The sequence below is a fragment of the Ischnura elegans genome, chromosome 3, assembly GCF_921293095.1.
Source record: "Ischnura elegans chromosome 3, ioIscEleg1.1, whole genome shotgun sequence".
NCBI lineage: Eukaryota > Metazoa > Arthropoda > Insecta > Odonata > Coenagrionidae > Ischnura > Ischnura elegans.
The window spans coordinates 70,754,386-70,775,109 of NC_060248.1; positions in this window are offsets into that span (position 1 = coordinate 70,754,386).

Here is a 20,724-nt window from a genome sequence, read left to right on the forward strand (position 1 = left end):
TTTCATTTCTACTTATATATTTCTCAGTAACTCATCGCTTCCACCAATGAGATGAAAATCATTTCCTTCATCCCTTGAAGACCGGAGTGATTCTTTTGGAATCCGACAGGCAGAGAGAGAGGGAGAGAAGGCTGAAGGCTTTGGGCGAGATGGCTGAAGGAAGATGGAAAGGCGGATACGACGAGGATTTAGAAAGAATTTATCAACCCCCTTCGTCCGGTATCCTTTCGGCTTCTTTTCTGCCTCCCGCGCAACATCAATCAAAAAGTCGAGCCAAGAGTTAGAAGCGTTGGTGGCAGTCGCCGTTGGTTGGATGGGACGTGGAGAAGGAATCGGTGATGTTTCACTTGGAACTGGAAAGAACAGTCTCTACGCATAGCTGTTAAGAGAACTTGGCCTACATATGCCGCCCGCTTCACATTCATGTGATGCAGGAACGATGACCAAAAGGGATAATACGATCAGAAAGAACTGAAACTGGATATTACAGAACGGGTTAAGTATTAGGCATAATATGTATATTTCTACACAATTTCAACTGCAACCAATTGTTTCCCCTTTTCTTCTGGAATTGAATGATACTCGCGCTAGGAATAATATGATTTATATCAAACGAGGCACTCTCGTTGCAAGAATACCATCGAAATATCACTTATGAGTCATGTATAAACTGATTTGAATTCAAGCTCCTAGAAACCATCGGTCGGTAACGAGGTTAAATAGCTTTAAATATGAACTATGCGTAGTGTTGATGGTACCCCAAGCTAAAATATTATACCATACAAATATTCCGTAATATATTAAAAATCCATCAGTTCTGGAACCTTTTCACTCCTAATATTGGAGAAATTGGGGCATCACCGCCAAATTATTCAACACACATCTCTCACGGCTGTATAATGGTATCAGTGGGGAGCTAGAGTAGCAAAAAGGAGCATTTTATGAAGGCTAAGCACAATTATATGTACCTATTTGCTATGTAAAATTAGATTGGGAGTGAAAGAATTTGCAAAAGGTTCCTCGCAAGACTTCAATGGCTCTAGTCTTAAGGGCGTAGAAATTCCCTTCCAATCATAATAAGAAGCATTTTTTTCAGGGGAAAAATATTTTTCATGCATTATAAACTCTTCGCATGTCAGTTCTTAGTCATTATATAAAGACCGCAAAAATTTAAGGCATGACCTAGGTTTATTTTGAACCATTATTTTGAAGCTGACGCTGAAATTTTTGGATTCTTGACATTTTTATATCATGCTTATCATATCCTCCAGCTCTATAAACGCAAAGATTGCCGTGCTGCCATCCTCCATAATTATACCATTCTTTGAGTTTCATTTATATCAGAGGCAGTATATTTAGAAGGACTTTTCTCTCCATTCTTCAATGGACCAGTTTCTTTCCACTTTACTTATTCCTCTTTTCGTCGCGCTTATTATTTATCTGATTACTCCAATCGAGGATGACTCTCTGGTTGCATTATATTCTGGAAGAAACCTACCAAACCGAACGTGATATCATATTTCATCCGTATTTCATCGGACCTTTCTTCGGCCTTCCCCACTTTTCAATGGAAAAAATGTCATCTTCTATGAAGCATCCTTCTTTCTCAAATCCAACGCCGATCCCCCTCTTTATATCCGGTTCCTCGGTCCAACTTAAGACTCCAGCTCACGTAATATCGCCTCCGCCTGATCTCGTATGTTTGGATCGGCCTACGTATTGGACCCTCGCTCTCTTCCCCAGATTAATCCCCGCCTCTCCTGCTTACCGCCTCCCTTCGTCCTCCTCTCGTATTTCCTTCAGCCCAGCTTCTCCTTTGCCCGTCTCAATCCATCTTTGTCTCCTCAAGCTCCTTCTATGGCGCTCCTCTTTTTACCTCTATATAGCTCCTATTTTTATCGTATATCGAGTATTTTTCTTGCCCCTCACTTTGATCCCGCGTAATAATTTCCAGGGTGCATTTTATTGAAATAATGGCCACTTCGACCTTTTGCGTTTCGAAAGATCAATTTTTTTTCAAGAAATGTTAATCAATAGGTAATTCGTTAGCCTTGCTATAATAATATCGGGATTAAAGAGGGACTTAGGTTACCTCTATGTACTTGTGAACGTTTTAAGGTAGTCAAATATTTTAACCCCTTAGTGAAAGCATTACCCAGGTCGAGCTGTGCAGTCTGGATAACATAATGTTGAATCTGACTTCTGTCATTTTGAATATTTAGGGTCGTTTTTGGTGGCTGAATTTTGAATTTGAAAAAGGTGAAGTTCCCAAGAGGCACATTTGCCGCAGAAAATGTTTGCATCAAAATTGATAATCATCATTAAGTTTTATATGCAGCTACTATCTTTTATCAGTTTTTACAGTGTAATTAAAAATTATCAAAGGAATTTTTACGTTTTCGCCAAGGCGGTGAATAATTGATCAGTCTTGGGCAACAGTTTTATTATTTCTGCGCAAGGCAAGCCAGCGCAAGCTGCATGTATAACATCCTTCATGGTTAGCATTTTTTATTCCAGTTATTTAGGAATAAATATCTTTTAAAACTAAAAGTCGTCTATTTAAAATCTTTTTGTGATCATTGTTGTTCAAAAAATATTCTTCGTACTCTATAAACTTGTTCACGATCATATGACTAGTCATACACCTTCTGTTTTTGGTATTGCGCCCATGTGGTCCTGCTTTGAGAAAACTTATCTATATATACTCTATATATACCTACATATCTGCAGGATATAAAGACGGTTCCTGATGCTATCACTATCGCTGTTGCACATTTTTACGCTTAGCCGTATCTCACTGTATTTCGGAAATTTCTGAGGAACTCAATACCGGAAATAACGAACGACGCCAAAAATGTTTTGATGACTGCGATCTACTCATTCCTCGAGAAATAATACGGCATCAGCGGTGTGAAAGAGATATGGAGAGATAGAAGTGACGTTAAGGATGGGGTGGGGGAGGTGGGAGGGATAGGCAGGTTGTATTAGACCAAAATGAACAGCGGAGGTTTTTACGACCGGGCCGAGTGAATGAATGAGGAAAGCTGGAGCAGGGCTTCGTTGCGGTGTGGGAAGAGAGATAGAGGGGGTGGGGAGATGGGCTGGGAGATATAGGAGTGGAGGGGGTAGGAGGAGTGAGAGTGGAGGTGCGGGTGATGAAGACGTGGAAGGAAGTAATGGGGAGGGTTAGAAGCCTCCGAGTTGTATTTTCCGCCTCTACAGTGTCACATAATTCCCCCTTTTGCGCTATCTTAGCTCAGCGAAGACCCTTAGCTCCTCTTGCCTTCCTTTCCTACAGGCATCGCTTTCTCAGTCACCCATTCGCGAAACCACCTCCGTCTTCCCTCCTCTTTCACAACCCCTTTGAACTATGGCCCACTGATATTCCATCCCTTTCACTAGTTGCGTGTGATATTGTAGTATACTGATGTTGACTGACTCGTGTTGCCGAACACAATGCAACTTTTCTCACCAGATAATTATTTTGTTTTCCTCTTTCTACATATCTGTACTGTAAAAAAGTTAAAAGTTTTTATTTTTTTTACGTCAACTTATGACACTTTGATATAGATATGTGTGTATTGAAGACAGTTGACGCTAAGATGACAAGGAAGGCATTGACAACAGAGATCTACTATTTAAATTTTTACAGGTTTAAAGTCAAAGCAATAATACCGGACAAATCTGATGTCATTGATTATTTTGTTATCAATCCAACTACTCTTCTATCGTCTTTCCTTCCTCTTATCCTAGACCTGCTGGTCCGATGGCATTATTTCCCATGGCATTAATGTTAACATTTCTTAAACATGTGAAGGTATTGAAAATACACGATTGGAAGTTTGCATGTTTCCAGGGTCCATATGGACAATTCTTATTTGGCAGGCAGGCCTGCCATTGTGCAGAGGATTTGAAATAATGTATCGGATAAAACTACGTGTTCAAAGAGGTAAAGCTACCCTCGCCATCTACTATCATTCCATCATCTCCAGACTCAACCATTTTGCATGATTCCATATATCTTACGCCCGATATAGAATAATCGTAATCAGCTCTTTCTCCCTCTTCTCCTTCACTAAACCTTTACCCATGCATCTCAATGCTCCTACCCTCTCAGCCGTCGTCTACTGCCAGATACTTCTCACACCATTCGTTCAACCCCCTTTTCCTCCGTGCGGCCCACCGAAACAACTAACCAGCTCTTCTTCCTCGCAATGATCTTCTTGCTCACCGATCCCAGCCGAATAATATCTTCTTCTCCCGAACACTCCTCACCTTCCCCTCCGCTAAAGAAAACCTCTTATTTCGCCTCATCGTCTCTCTCTCTCTCACCCCAATCCTCGGGGGACGGCATCGGCCGCCCCCGCGGAACTTCATCATTCGACTCCTACGCCCGTCCCAACCACCCCTTTCCATGCCTCACACCGCGGTCGTATCCTGCCCCAATCCTCCACCCGCTTCCGCAGACCGCGCCCATAGCCCGTGGCGGCGTAGAATAGGTGAGGGATGCAAAGAGGGCGCCAGCCCCTTAACAGTCAGTGACTTGCTAGGGAATAGGATCTCCACTAAAACTGATACCTTTATAAAATATGGTCAAATTCTTAAAAGTTATGTTACTATTCTACCAATATTTGATGCTTCGGTGTTACTTATAATAAAATTCGATGAAATTGGTAAAGGTTATTCTATCCTCGCTCATAAAACTTGGTATTTACTTGGTATTTACTTGGTCCGTCACTTGGTATTTACTATACCATTAGATGATCTTTCTTAAGATGAAAGTGATTCTAGGTCATATTTTTTTTTTAATTCAATGCCTCCTCTTTCAACTCAAACTTCGTTTCCGATCTTTCACTGTTTTCATATCATGGAGAATAATTTATTTACGGATTGATTTTCTCCCTCTATTCTGGAAATATTATCTTTAAAATCGTCACAAATGAGCTGCAGGTTGGGCAGCTCATTTAGAATCTACTCCCTGCGTCACAAACCGGCATAACTCCAATAAACTTCCAAAATTTTCCCACTCCATGAGCATCCTCCTGGAAGGTATACGTACCATGTACTCCCTCCTTCCCCCGCGACCGACCCCTTAACGTAGGGGATGGGAGGGAGCCAGTTTTCGCGCTAAAAACGGAGCCATTGTGAGATGGCGCAAAACACGTGAAATACTCGTCTTTGACAAAGGGAACCGAGAGAGGGGATGAGGGATGGGGAGGGGGGTTGTATTTTACAGGGGAGAGAGGGGATGTAAGGCGTTCGGTCGTAAAACGGGCGGCAATGTCTCTGTCTTGTCTTCATCGGGTGGGATGGGAAGGCCATGTGTTCTTTTGAGCCGGGGACGCTGCTCCAAGGTTTTCTTGTTCCCAAAGGGTGGAAGGGCGAGTTAAAGGTAATTTGGGGCGGGGGTGGGGTAGTGTTGAGGAGGGATATGGACCGGTGGGAAGGGGAGAGCGAGAGATGGATGGCGGTGTGGGGTAGTCCTGCGGAGCGCTTTTTAGGGGAGGTGGGAGGTTTGGCGTGTGTATAAGGAGCAACATCTTCGTCTTCGGGTAAGGAGAGAGGGGGTGGTAAGAAAGATAGCGCGGGAGCACATAACGGTGTATTGTCAGCAGACGTGAGGTTTCGGTGGCTGAACAAATAAATGTCGCTCCTCCTCCTTTCCGTGCTTTTTGCGCGTTCGTTTTGTTTTTTAATCTTTTAACGGCCCGCCGTCGCCGGGAGCGAGGAGTGTAATTGCGCATCTTCGCACCCTATATCCGGAGGACGCGACGTCGATGTTCTTTTTCTGCGGAATTCAAGAGCAGTTTAAGCAGGAATGGAGTGATTATCACACTGGCGCGGAGGAATTTTTAATACCCCTTCTGCCAATCGCGAGAGGGATGATGGTATTAAGTCGGAGCAATGTGATTGTTACCCGAGGACTCCTATCGCATTTTCCTTGGTAATGTTGCCGCGAGTAGTGTTGATAGCATGCTCATATAGGTATCGTGTGAATACTTTTTATTTTTGTACTCTACATATTATCGTTCCAAAAAGGTTATGAATGCCTGCTATAGTAGAAGGGTGTAATCGTTGAAGTAATTCACCATTGAATTTGATCCTTTTTTCGACATATATTAGGAATTTTATCATCATCATCATGAGTAAGCAAATGTGTGATTTCTTTGATGCAGCTCTCCATTCACCGGGTGGACACTGGACACACTCGGTAGCTTTGAGATTAGCCGCGAGAATTTATTAATAAAGAAGTTTGAATGATCGGTCAATTAAAATTTTCAAATCGTATTTTGTTTTTGACGGTTAGATGAATGAGTGAAAGTTAAGTAGGTATATGTGCTTAGTTTAATATGATATCCCACGGTTTTACATACAACCCTTGTTATTGAGAAAGTATTGAGAATGGCATATTTTTCATTTTAAGCCTATTTATGCATTTAGATTTGCCGGCCTCGGTGGCGGCGGGGTAAAGTCCTCGCCTGCCAAACCGAAGGTCGCGGGTTCGAGTCCCGCCTGGGTAGGTTGCCCCTATCCAGGGCATGGTTGTGTGTGATAGGTATTGTTTCATGTTATACCCTCCGATGTAAAAGGCCTTGTGAGCTGTTTTCGGGGCGATGGAAATAAATAAATAAATAAATAGATACTTATTCAAATGTAAAATTGTTTTTAATGATAGATTTTTCAAATGGCTTCCATATATTTAATAATCACTGGCAGTAAATATTTTCATATTAAATTAATAGTGATAAATACGTAAATTTTATTATATTCAGTATCGAGAGACTATGTGATTGACTCTTTAAAAAAGATTTTGGGGTATGGCTGGTTTTAAGTATCTAGTTCGCGTAAGGTCTCTCTACCAAGTGGTATTGCATAAATAAATGTTTAGCACGCTTGACTAGAATAATTTCGATACAGAGCTAAGACGTCATCTATCCCTAAACGTTTACACATTTAGTTGTCCGTTATCATGGAGATAGCAGTCAAGCACCTGAACGGGTCTATTAAGCCTGTGAAGGTTTCTGCTTTTCCCAACACGGACTAATTTTTGACCGAAAATGTGGCCGGATTTTCGTGAAAGGCGACTTCGTTAAATTAATGAAAAGGAAGTCAAAGATCGATTGATGGCAGCGGAAAAGTTGGATTGCGGGCCTTTTCCCCGACCCCACGGGAGAATGAGGGGGTGGTGGTCGGGGCTGTGACCGCGACAACGAGTCGGCTTGTGTGCTTACATCGCGACTCGAAGCTGAATTTATTTCACATATCCTCACATGTATTTCGGGCGAGTGGAATGCATAAAAAGTTAAAAGATGTAATTTGGACCCGACCAAATTGGCGCGCACACACCAGCTCACGGCCTCACACATGCATAAGCTCTTCCCCCTTTTTTTCCAAATACACCCTCTCCCCCACACCCCGCACCGAACCCTTCCCACATCCATCGCGCATAGATTTTTCCCTCACAAAAATTCAAGTCAGGTATTCCCCGTCGCTCAAAAAGGCGGCTGAAAAACGTTTTTGGGTCGTTCGTTTTCATTCCTTTCTGGGAAAATACACACAATCACCTGACTCGTCGTTAACGACTTCAACTAACGAGATATGGGGAATAAAAATAAAGATGAAAATGAGTCGCGGATGGTAAAATAAAATGGTGGGGTTGGTTAAGGGAAGCTGAAAGATTTTTTTTTTGGTGGTGGAAGCGGGTGTGGGAGGGTAAAGGGTAAAATGTTAATAAAAAAGTAAGTAATAATGGCGATGACGAGTTGCATTGAAAGGTGATATTATATTTTTTTCCATCATATACTACGTCGGACCCTAGTGGGAAAAATATTATGCATGAAAAACGTTCGGGGATAGGATTTTCTTTCAAAATATTAAACTTCGGTTATTTAATATGAAAAGATAAATAAAATGCGACCGTCCCGATCTTTATGCCCTTTCATTGCTTTTTGGGAGAGGGGATCAGGGAGGATGGGTTCTCGGCGAGAGACGGCGTTCCGGCTGCGATGAAGGGAGAGGAAAAGGCGGCGAACGGGAAGTTCATAAAAAAGATTAGGATGGCAATGAAAGGAAATATGTATAATATTTGCCGTTTTATTCCCATCGGAATTCCAGTGTAACTTTGTACGTGTGTATTTAAAGATGTAGGTATATTTTTCTGGGATCGTACTGCAGGAACAACAATATGTACCTATATTTTTTTTTAATTTAATTGTTCCACTTGTTTACAGTTTTATTTCTTGTTCAACTTAGTTTACAAAAATTGAGGAGATGTATCGGGGGAAATTTGAAAGCGGTCTAAGTATTGTATGGTTACCTAAAAGGGTTATTTCCTATTTCCTGTACATATTTCCTATTTTCTAGTCTTAGATGTGTAGAATAAGTTATTTTACAAAAGGAGCTAAGGATAGAGGTGAATTGTCAGGGTTTTTGTCCCATTGTTATGAATTTAAGATTCTCGAAAAAGGAAAATACTATTCTTTCCCTGGGCTTTACGTAGAAGTGACAACCTACTCATATTTTGATTCACTGGCAACGAAAAAAATACTCATTACCCTTTTGCATGAAATGGCGTGTTTTATATGTAGTACAAAAAGATTGTTCGAATAATTGTTGGCTTTAAATTTGCTTTTTTAAAAATTTTGTTTGAATGTTTAATACCAAAACCTAGATCATTCCGGCTAGAATCGGCTATGCAAAATCCTACCAAACACCATATACTACTTGATAATTTAAAAGTATTTTAGGATTTATTTAATTGATTAAAGCCCCATTTGTTGTCAATATTGAGTACAGAGTCACTAACTGCTTTGAAAATACAATTCATTCGAAAGATTGCAATGTACTATGTAACTAATGCATTAAAACTTCATGTATGAAATATTATGAGAGATATGAAATCACATTTTCAGGGATTATATATGGTTATTGACTAATATTGACTAAAATCTTGGTAAAGTTTGGAAAAATGTATCGTCTTTATGAATTGTAAACCACTCGATTTAAAGAATAAATTACAGTTTTTTTCTCTTTAAGTCTCTTTATTAAATAAGTTTTTAGTTAAATTACCTTTAAATAATTCCTAAGGTTATGAGATAGACATGAAGTTGCTAATTTTCTCATAAAATCATTTTTGTTGATTGAAATTGTGTTAAATGCTCTTCCCACGAAATGCGAATAACTCTATATTTGATATTCATAATGGTTCCAATTGTCAATCCACCACTATTTTATTTCGTGTGTCGCCAATTATTAATTCCTTACTTTTCGTTTAGTATTTAGATTCCGCAGCAGAAAGTTAAGATTGCAGAACTTAGAGGAATTCGGGGACGGTGGCGCTTTTAATATTGGTGAGTATTGAATTAATGCATTCATTTTTTGTTTTAATTGTCTACATTTTGAAAAAGCTATGTGATGAGTTTATTCTTGAGTTCATTTGAGAGTTTTGAATTTATATATTTGACTTTAACTTCCTTCAGATATAACGAATTTCATGCAGCTACTATATTAATTAATGTTCGATTATGAAACATAATGGTCGTTAATTATATAGCCATGTGTAATTAAAAAAATCTTCTGTTGAGTAGGGAAGCCGTTAAACATGGCAAGGGATATGCTATATGCATCCTAGATATGCTTACTTGGATGGAAAATTAAGTTTTTGATATAAGAAAGGTGCCATTGGTAGCATTAATATCGACGGTTTGCTTCTCACCATAAAGTTATGATGATAATTCGCCGAACCCTGCCAATTACCGGCACAGTACGCTGCCAAGGATATATTGAATGCGTGATTGTGAGTAATTTGCCGGGAAGTTCACAGAGAACGCTGAAGATTGAAAGGGAGGTTCGTGAGTGAAAAGAACCCGTTGCGGTGAAGGGATTAAGAGCCTTTTAATCTATAAACCAAACGATTCTATGGCTGATTGTGAACCGAACTTCGAGGTGAGTTGCGAACGATTTTTGAGAAAAAAGGAAAATATCCTCGCGAGATGGCAAGAGTCGAAGTGACGAGGATGGAACTATAAATTGAAAAGACCGCATCCAATGAGGGCTGCGAAGTAATTACGCTAATTAGCGCGCACGCAACGGGGAATTCGGTAAAAAAGTCACCCCTCTTGCTCGAAGCTCCCCTCGCTCATCATCGCCGAAGAAATTTATTTGCGAAATCGATTATGCCTTGGATGATCTTGTTTTTGCGTGTACCGTCTACTATATGGGGATGAAATTATTCTTTTTTTAAACTCCTCAAATAATGCATTTTCTCGGGAAAGGATTGCGTACTTCGTCATTTTTTTTCGAATCCCGATTCGCGGGATTTTTCATGCCTTGGTGAGGCTTAGAAAGTGGTTTAATTTGCCCTTATATTAAATGTCGGGGTGAAACCTTTTTGGTTTTTTATTCACATCAAAAGAACTTATTGCATTCTTGTGGCATGCAAGCTTGTGGCATTCCTCGTGCTGATGAGACATATTTACTACTTCGTTTCGCAATTTACCGAACTTATGGGGTTTCAGTATTTGTATTCATACCTTCAATCAGGACTGAAACGCTACAAATCTTCTCTTATAATTATTTCTTGGTTCTTGAAGCGTTCTACACATGAATTTCCTTGAGTTTTTCTAGGATATTCTTAATAATTTGTCGATAACATGATCTTAGAAAGGCTATTTCCATACTGTTTGTGAAGTGGATACTCTAATTTGAAAATTTATAATTACGAGATGTGATATTTGTATATCGAAGCACCGGATATGTTCCTTATCTATTCGTGACTTACTTCCGAATAGAATATATGCTTTTCGGTATGTTTGGCATGTATTTCATTGGTCAATTGGTATTCCTGAAATATAGGTTGCACAAGACAATGACAAGGTTGGTGTTTGTAACCCGCGTTGCAAATGAGTTAGCAATCCACCAGGGAACATCGGATATTTTATTTTAAAGTCAAGTATTTAATCTCCAAATAAAATAAAAAATCGATTCGTTCCCAGCATTAATAACTAATGTTATTAGAAAAAGAAGTCAGTAAATAATATCCCGCTTAAGCTTAGATCGAAAAAACTTTATATTTCATTGAATTTAAATAATTTGATATCGTGAATAAGGTATTTCTTGCATTTTGGTGAAACTGTAACTAATATTTCCAAGAATAAAAATTTAGCGAATCGTAGTGACTCAAGCTCTTACAGGGAAACCACGATAGTAATTACTTTGATTTTATGTTGCTCAAAGAGTGTATCGCATTTTCTCGAGGAACTTCCTCTGAATAGAATAGCATCGAATCTTTGTTAGGTCATCGGAAAACAAGATATTTAATGAAACAGTTGAGTAATGAAATTTCCATTGATACGAGAGGACTCTCCGGCGCTTTTTCGTCTCGAGAAAGCGTAATATCTCTGCAAATCCAACTCCTCATCATCGGATGCTTAATGATGCGTTTGGCGTGGAAAGGAAAGCTAATATCCGGAAAATTCGATTGCTAAGCTAAAGAGGAACGGCATGTTTGATCTGGTGACGCTCGCCAGTCATTTCAAACCTCCCCTTTCCTTAAAGTGTTTGGAGCCGGGAGGAGTATAAGGACTCCCCTCCCCCCGCCCTCTTGACTTCCTTTTGATCGAAGGAAAGACAGGGGGAAGATAGAGTGGCGTAATTTTTCGTAAGCTATATTTGGAGACATTCTTTGAGAGGCCGAAGACAATAATGCAACTTCTTAGAAGGCAAAAGGGAGGTTTTGTTGGGGAAGGAGAGGGGAGCGGTCTCCCTGGGATGGGTGAATCCAGAGAAAAGGCCGATGACTTTTCAGTAGCGATCGAGAGACCCTCAGACAAAAGCGATGAAGCCTACCCCTCCCCCTTGCTTCCCGCTCTGGCAGTGCAAACAAGACGGCGGAAAACGCCCCTCGCAGGAGGCGGGAGGGGGGTTTGAAAATGTGGATAAGAAATTGTGTGGTTCAGAAAAGAATCGAGCTAGGTAGCAAGGTGGTTCGGTGGATGCTATTGGGGAACTTGGAAAGGGTGAGTGTGTTGGATACATGGATTTAGAGTTAGAGGAAGAAGATTCCCTTTTTACATCAACTTAACTGCTTCGAATCGGAAAAGAGATGCAGGACATGAAAAGATGGTGAACCCCTATCTGAAACTATAAACTTCCTTCGATTTATTGCAAGGATGAGAGAGTGCTTTTGCCTCGACAAGAACGAGTTTGAATTAATTATTTGGACAAGTGTCATTTACTACGAGGGTAAATCGTTATTATTTTAACATTTTATTGGGTGTATGTTTGTATTTCAGTTGCCTAGAAGAGATTCTCATTACTCTGGTTGTTATTATTATTAAAAAAGGAAAAGTTAAAAAAAATTATAAATAATTAATATTTTATTTTTTAATCCAGATAACAAATGAAATTGTATGTATCCCCAATAATATAATTCAATCAATATTTCACAAATAAAAATCAAACTTGGTTCGTCAATAATTTCCTAAATAATGAGGGAAATTACAGGTTCATTTTTATATTTTAGATTGATTACGTAATGTCTTTCAATCACATCAATGACATGATGTTTCATTTGTCACTGTCAATGTCATTACGAGTATATAGCTTTACAGGGTTTGATAAGGAATTACTATGTTTTATTTGCATAGTGATCAATAAATTAAATGCAAAATTGAAGTGGAATAAACTACCTACGCGGAGTGATAATTTCCGTTAGGTTTTGGCTCCATACTGCCTAAAATAATTGAAAAACGTTTCATCCAATGAAGATTTTCTATATAAAATACCTGCAAGAAAAATTAAACATCTCTTTGTTCGACCGTTATTTCAAGTACCTTTTACACAGCATTTTCGTGCAAATCGCTAAACCCCAACGTCGGATTGAATTTACTATGGTTATGTCCTTGCAGAAGGCGGCCACTTGACCATTCCCTTCCCATTCTGACCGCCGCGAATTTCCAAGCGCACGTAGTGAAGGACTTCGTTACGTGCAAACGCTCCTCGTTAGAGTAGACTACAACTAGTCCGCAATGCGGGGGGTGGGGGTGGGAGGGAAGATAGGAAGGGGTGAGGAGCTGGCCACGCAAACATATCAAATGCCGCCAACTGGTGGTAATTAACTGAGACTTGAGCGGGCCAAGCTGCTCCTCGACTCCCTTCGGCCGCCGTAAATGCATGCAAACATGCTTGTAGGTCGTCCTCCCACGAAGTAAGGAGCGCCTCGCCACCTCCTTCCCGTATCGGCTGAGGTGTGATGTAGGGAAGCGCCACCAGATAGCGTCGTTGGTGTTTGGGGGTGAAGTTAAAGGAGGGCCCTGATACGGAATAGATAGTGTGTGTGTGAGTGAGAGAGACATACAGAGCTTTGGGTAGCCGTTTCAACATTGTGGCCGTTCGGAAGGGAAGATTTTCGCTTCCGGGACTTGGGACGTAACCGGATACCCCCCATTGGTCTGAGCCGAGATTACCCTCGAGTGCATGTATCGGGAGACTTGGGTGCCTAAGTAGGGGTGCTGGTGTGGCAGTGTGTGTGTGGGTGTCTGGAAGAGAGGTCGGGTCAGGAGTTCATGGGAAGGGGTGGGTCAAGAGGGGGGGGGGGGTAGGAAGTGTGAAAATGGTGGGCGCGAGGGAGTTGTGCAATGAATTCCATTTCAGGAGCGGAGGTGCGTACGTTTGCGTAGTTGTGTGAGTACGGAGGGATCTGAAGGAGGGCAGGGGTGGGAGTTTAAAGGCGCCGTGTATGTGTGTGCGTTAGTATATGGGGTGGAGGAAGATTAAGGTTTTATATAGGGGTGTGGGGGTCGTGGATGGAGAAGTAAGGAAATGTATACGCCCGCTGGTGTGAGTTGTTGGCTTTGGGGAGGGAGGGGGACGAAAGGGTAGAGGAAGGGATAGGTAATGCGGTCAAGGGTTGAGATTCCTTCATTCCGGTCGGACGCAATGGTAAGGGCCCCCTGTTGCCTCCCCGATACCCCTCAACGCATATCCCTCTCTCTCTCCCAAGGTGTTCATCTTCGCCCCTGTTCTGCGGGATGAAGGACTAGGGTGGATTGGTTGCGTTGGGCGTGGAGAATACCGAGTCCCAGGCGCATCCTATCCCTTTTCTCGCCCTTTCCCTGCCACCTATTTCCCCGCACGGCGTCGCGCCCACTTCCAGATGTGTGAGCGGTGCGAGAGAGAGAGAGAGAGAGAGATGGAGGAAAGCGATATTAAGGATCCTTTCGCCTCAAGTGTCTCGGCCCGAACCGCATAGCAGGCGTCCGGCTGTAAAGCAAAACACGGCCCGTGGGAAGGGTATCAGAATCAAGCGTTCTCTCTCCACTGTTATTTTTCGCGAGAGTGGAAATCGGAGTTTGCTTGCTGCCTTATGATTTTCTCCCTTCCACCCGTGAACGCACACATTTGTATCTTACCAAAGCTATCTCTGTCTCTTATGCATCACGCACTTGGGCAAGGCTAGGTTTCACACGGTTTCATGTGAATCGTTTCAATACAGTGTAAGTCATTCACTGTTTTTGGGTAAATGCTTTTACTCTCATCTCTTTATAAAATTGAATAGTGAAATGAGATAGCAATATTTCGCTTTTAGATATTTTTGGCACCGTCATTATTTTTTATTTGTGTCTATCAAGTTAGGATTTTATAGCTATAATTTCAAAATTAAAAATTTCATGAAATTATGTTTAGGATTCAATGCAGATCCGTATGGGCAAAATGTTTTTCAGTGTATTAAGCTTCAACACCATGATTAAATACAGGCAAGACATCTGTAAAATGAAGAGCTCACTAGCAATATTTGATTAAAAATATGGTTAGATGTGTAGGTAGTTGCGTCAAATATTTTCAATTCAAATATTTTTCAATTTTAAGTGGTTGATTTTCTTCTTACTTGAAAAAAATTGAATGGTTTACAAAGTTCTAATTATTAATTTCTCTTACGGTACATCTTGTTTAAGTTTCTGGGCCTTTTTCGAGCTCTTGATTAAGAAGCGGCTATAGTACTGTTCAATATTATGAGAGAGATATATAGAGCTGGCTCCTTGATTGAGAATTATGCGCATCTTCTAATTAACGCAATCTCGTCTTGGCCAGATTGTATGTTTTAATATTTAATTGGGGGACTTTTGGAGCTCTCAAGGCAAGTTCTGTGGTATAGCAGCGAGCCGAACACATTCAGTCTGACCATGTAAGATCCCTCCCTCCAAATCTCTTATTAAGGTTACCTCAGTTGAGACAAGCGTCAGCTCTCGAGCGACTATTACCGTGCTATTTTTTTGATTAACCTTGTAATTATTAACAAAATAATGAAAGAAAGATAGAATGAGGAGAGAAATATCATTTAGAAACGTCGGCTATTGAAAATTAATTTTTGCATTTAGTGCAATGATGTTTATATTATACTTGAGTGTAAATTATTTTCATTCACATTGGTGACAGGTTTGTAGATTTTTTATGTGTAGATTATCTTCTTTTACAGCAAAATATATAAATATTAATATAATTAAAGGCATCAATGTTTCTTGAGTTTACTGTTTGTGCCGCATAACCAAAATTTAAGAATCAAATTGGAATTTACTTAATAGTTAAATTGTTTTCTTCCAGCGAAAATTGTTTGACTTTATATCGTTTTATCACTTTAGTGTCTCATAACATTGTTTCTTTTAGTAAGCTTACGTTGAGAAACGATGTTTTTAATTCACGATTCCTTTTATCATTCCATTTAGGATTTCTCTATAGGAAACCTTTGGCAAAATGAGATTTGCGAGAAATGAAGTTCTATCGTTATACCCATTTTATTTCTCCGCTTTTATAAGGTTCAGTATGTTTCATCTGTCTCGCGGAGGTTGATATGATGAACTATTTATTTTCAGCGGGGTTTATCACAGCAGCTGTTCTCTTAGAAGTTTGATAAAATATGTATGCTTCCAAAATTTAACATTTCCCCAATCTTGTGGAAAAAACGATCAAGTGGATCTCCACGATGGGAGGAAACTGTTCCCATCTTCACTCAGATAGATTCGCTTTGGCCTCCTCAACCTCCTCCTCCGATACATTCTCCGTATGTTCACGCTGCGTTGGATCAGCTAATCCAAAGTCCCACTTATTTATTCCATTTCGAAGGGGTGATAGGTGTGTTAGTGTGCGAAAGAAAATAAGGTTTTAGGGAATAGATTGGGAGGGAGTTCAAAAATAGAAATTGAGGTGCTGTCTCCATTCTATTCCAGCCGAATACCGCATCGAATCCTGGATCTCTCGTTGCTCTTCGCATGGATCCTCTTCATACTGCGTATGTCGTAAATAGTTCTTGCACTTCTTCCACTACTATTAACAAGGTGTTTGTTAAAGTGCTAAAATAAATGTTTTCCCATGATAAAAAGGAATTTTAAATGAATGTTCTAAAGTATTGTTTCCCAGAACAATAAAAGTTATTTCTAATCGAAATTCAGTTCAGTGATCAAACCTCTAAGAAGATTGACTAACAAGTAAATCTTTTGTGCACAAACAGCTCCTAAATTAAAGCTTTTCATATCAAATCCAGTGTCAAAATGATGCTGAGGATGTGGAAAGATCTATTGGTTAAAAACTTCATCTATTTCGAACTACAATGATGCATGACCCGCGAGTGGAAAACTTTGTTAAAATACCGGTATAAATTTATTAAAGATGACTTTTATCCTATAATATTAAAAGATTTGCTTTCGAGGTAACATGATAGCTTTTGAAATCAAGTGAGCTTTGGAAGTCAGTTTTTGTGAATTTTTCGTCACACATAATTCCTGAATTGAAGACCTATAATTGCTCTGAATTGAAGACTTATAATTGCTCTGAAAAAAACTATGTGGAATCTCTCATCTTACTCATCTCCCTTAAATAAATTATTGCTTGCTGCTTCTCGTAACATATCGGAGCCAAACGGACCCGAATTGCATCCTTTCCTGCAGATTTGTTTGTAGTTGTGCTACGTTGTTACGTACGAAGTCATTAGTGGGTAGGAAGTCCACCTCTGTTTCAGATTCATATAACATTTACTGAATTCCAGCCCTATTCATGCACTGAAAAAACTGTAACCAAGCTGTCTTTAACGCTATTTTAATCATCTTCCTTCCTTGCTGCTCCTCGCGAGTTAGAGCCGTCTCAGAGCCAACCAATCCGACTTCATCCTTGCAACCTTGCTCGCAATCTAACCATTCTCCATTCAGAGCGATTCGATCTCGAAACAAGAACTCGGCTCGCGTAGTTTCTCTCGCCTAACCCCTCGGCACCCGACTTCTCTTCTTCATCTTATAAATATTTATTCCATTGATGCCATCGTCTCTCTATTGATTGGTGAAACAAAAGGAGTGTAATACAGTGTTGGCTGCTTGGGGAGGGTGCCTTTTAGAAATGCGGAGGTGGGAGAGGGGGTTTGTTGGTTGTTAGGCTGTAGGGTTTGTATGGGCTTGAAATGGCCGTCTGGGGAGCGGTGGGTCGCTCGGAAGGGCTCTAGTTATGCGCCTCCACATTGGATCGAAATAGGGAGGAGGGAAAGGATAATCTTACTGCTCCTTCGAGCAGCGAAATTTCTCTTGCGATAAATTGGATTCAGTTTCCTTGTTGCGATCAAATTATTGGAAAATTCAAAGGAACTACTCACGAGAAGTGTATTTGCATTGGATCTGTTTGCATTGTGTTTAATTGAATTATGAAACTGCATAAAAAATAATTTCAAATTTCTCATCTGTGTTAAGGAAATATTTTTATTACTAAGTTATTTAATTTTCTGACTATACATTTTAACTTTGAAATCATGGATAACAATTTATTTTATTCCATCCTATGATAATGTGCAAAAATTCGAAAAAATTCGGGATCACAATTCAATGATCCGCTCTGGATCCAGTATTTAGTCTTTAATCCATTCAGTCAAATTGTCACCAGTCTTTAATCCGTTCTTATCCAGTTAATCAAAATTTTATTATCCAAATCATCGGTACGTATTTACCTTTAAGTACATTTTCTTGACATACTTTTAATGTCCCATAGTGCTGAAGATAACAAGTAGTTATTAGAACGTCGGTATTCAGAATTTGCTTTCTTTCTATATCTATTCTTTAATTGGATGACTCCACAAGTCAATTCAGTTCTCATAGGTGACCTTACATTTTGAGTTACTGGCTGTCACATACGGTTTATATTTAGCAAGTTTTCCCTAGCTAAAGTCTTTTCCAATTATTCAGTATACACTCTAGCAAGTATTTTCGAAAGCCCTTCTTATTTAGAATCGATTAACACTTTGTTGTAGACGATTTTCTGTCTCATTCCTCAGCGCTCCCCTGCAGAAGATTTTGATGTTTACCTCACTCGTTTGCTCTTTCATATTCTTTTGAACGCATTTGGACTGAGCTTATTGTATCTCTAATGCATATATTTCCTGGTGGTTGAGTTGGAATTTTTTATTTTGCCTTTGTATATACCATATAGGCATGCAGCGGCTGTTTTTCCCAAGTGGTTATGAGGTTTCCTTAGCTCTAGTTGTTTGACAAAATTTTGTACGGAATGAGAATATGCTATTTTATTACCAACTCTTATTGCAGTAAGTGAATAAGGGCTTCCTTAATGTCGTTTAGTGTTTTTTAAGAGTTTTGAGATTCTTTTGAAACAATTTTATTTTATATTCCTAACTAGCATTTTAAAGACGCATTGAAGCCTAGTTTTTCCGCGATATGTGTCAACGCTGCACTCTGGCAGACTTGGGGGTGAAAGGTTCAGAAATTTTGACGACGAAGACAGAATAGGTATCTGTAAAAATGATGGGAAACCTCTCTGAGGTGGCAATGATGGTAACTCGAAGAAGGGTGGGATTTTGCGGGGGAGAAAGAAAGCGATATAGACTGGGATGGGTAGATATGGGGAAGAGATGGATTTGGCGGCAGAGGGCGCGGAGGTACACCGCTGAATGTGTCTCATTTGAAAGTGGGTTGCTTCATTATTCATGTTATCCGCCGAAACCCTCCTTCTCAAGAAAAAAATAGCATCCCTCCAAACGCCCGTACCCTCTCACCTTTTCCCTATCCCCATGACTTGGCACCCCACGATATTTCAATATTCACCTTCCACCTCCCAAACCAGTCCCCTTCTTCGCATTTCCTCCGATCTCACTTTTTCTTCCTGCCTTCTTCAAATCCTATCCTCCCAGTTTCATCCATACATAAGAAATGGAAACTATTCGAGCTTCTTATGAAATATCCGCTTGGCACCTCCTAGATTCGCGTTGTGAATATAAAAGGATTATTATTAAATAGCAATGAGTTGGAAGCTATTGATTCTGTTCCTCGTTGGTATGGTGTCATTAGGCTTAATATAAAGTTGTTATTGAATATCCTATTTAGAATCGGAAATATAGAAATATAAAAATCGAGAAATATAGAAATATAAAAATAGAAATCGAGAGTATAAATTTAGCGTTGTGAATTTAAAAAGGATTATTATTAAATAGCAATGAGTTGGAAGCTATTGATTCTGTTCGTCGTTGGTATGGTGTCATCAAGCTTAATATATTGTTGTTATTGAATATCCTATTTAGAATCGGAACCTCGTATTATTCACTTGTTTTGCTCTTGTAAGCCTCTTCCTTAAGCTTCTTGAACGGCTGTATCACCTCTATTTAGATGCGTCTTGCAGTGTATATTGATATATACCTTAGCAATATGTGGATTGCATATAAATAGTGTTATCATACAGTGGCGTAGCCAGTATTTCTAAATGGGGGTTTATCGGAGATTTCGGGGCCCTTCCGGGGTGTATGGGAAACAGCCCAGGAAAACGGATGTTGTAACCCGGAAACCACCCTCCCCCACCGTGACCACGCTACTGTTATCAATTACTGGAACCTAGGCCTTTCTCCTATAAGGTATGCTTATGCAGTAATACAAATTTAAATGCTGTTCTTTTCATTCTGAAAAGTAACTAACTACTCATCTCTCGATAAAGAAGGGGAATCCATGTGGAACAGTGATTATCATTTTCTGAAAATTTTGGCGAAGTCAACCTATTTTTAAAGCCCTTTCTGTTAAAAGGTGAAGACCATTTGAATGAGCACATGTTTACTGATGACTCTAATAAGAAGAGTCATTCATGAAGCGGTAGAAAAAAAATCATACATTTTCATTTTGTATCTTCATTCGAATCGGTGAGCAGAAATTTAAGTCATCAGGCCCATCAATGTTGTGATACTTATAAGTTGGGTACGTTTGTACATTCTACAGGGTTAATGGAGAAAGCGTATATCTCATACCAGATATTTTGGGTTGGTTTCGCAGCTCCCGAATCCACGGAAAACCTTGCTTGCTATCGCATTCACCGTAAAAAGTAGAAGAAAAAATAATAATAAGCCGGAGAGGGCGTCGTTTATGTCAAAAAGCTTCTTCTTCCTCAATAATAAATGCTAATAACAGACGGATTGGATCCTCGGCAAACCTTTCAGTTGGGAGGTCCCCCCCACCCGCGTTATTCCTTCCACAGCGTCTCGGGGGTTATAGCGTTCTTCGGCTGCACACTAGGGCGGATCGCAAAAATCGATTTTTTTCAAATCCATCTGGCCCAATGAAAAAAAGTTGTGGGACCGATCAAAAATGAGGCCTGAAAAATTTGAGACCTGTACGTGAACCCCTGACCCTCGCTCAAATGCAATTTAGGGGGGGAGGGTCAAAATTCGAAAAATACAATATTTTATGGTCATTCCCTATA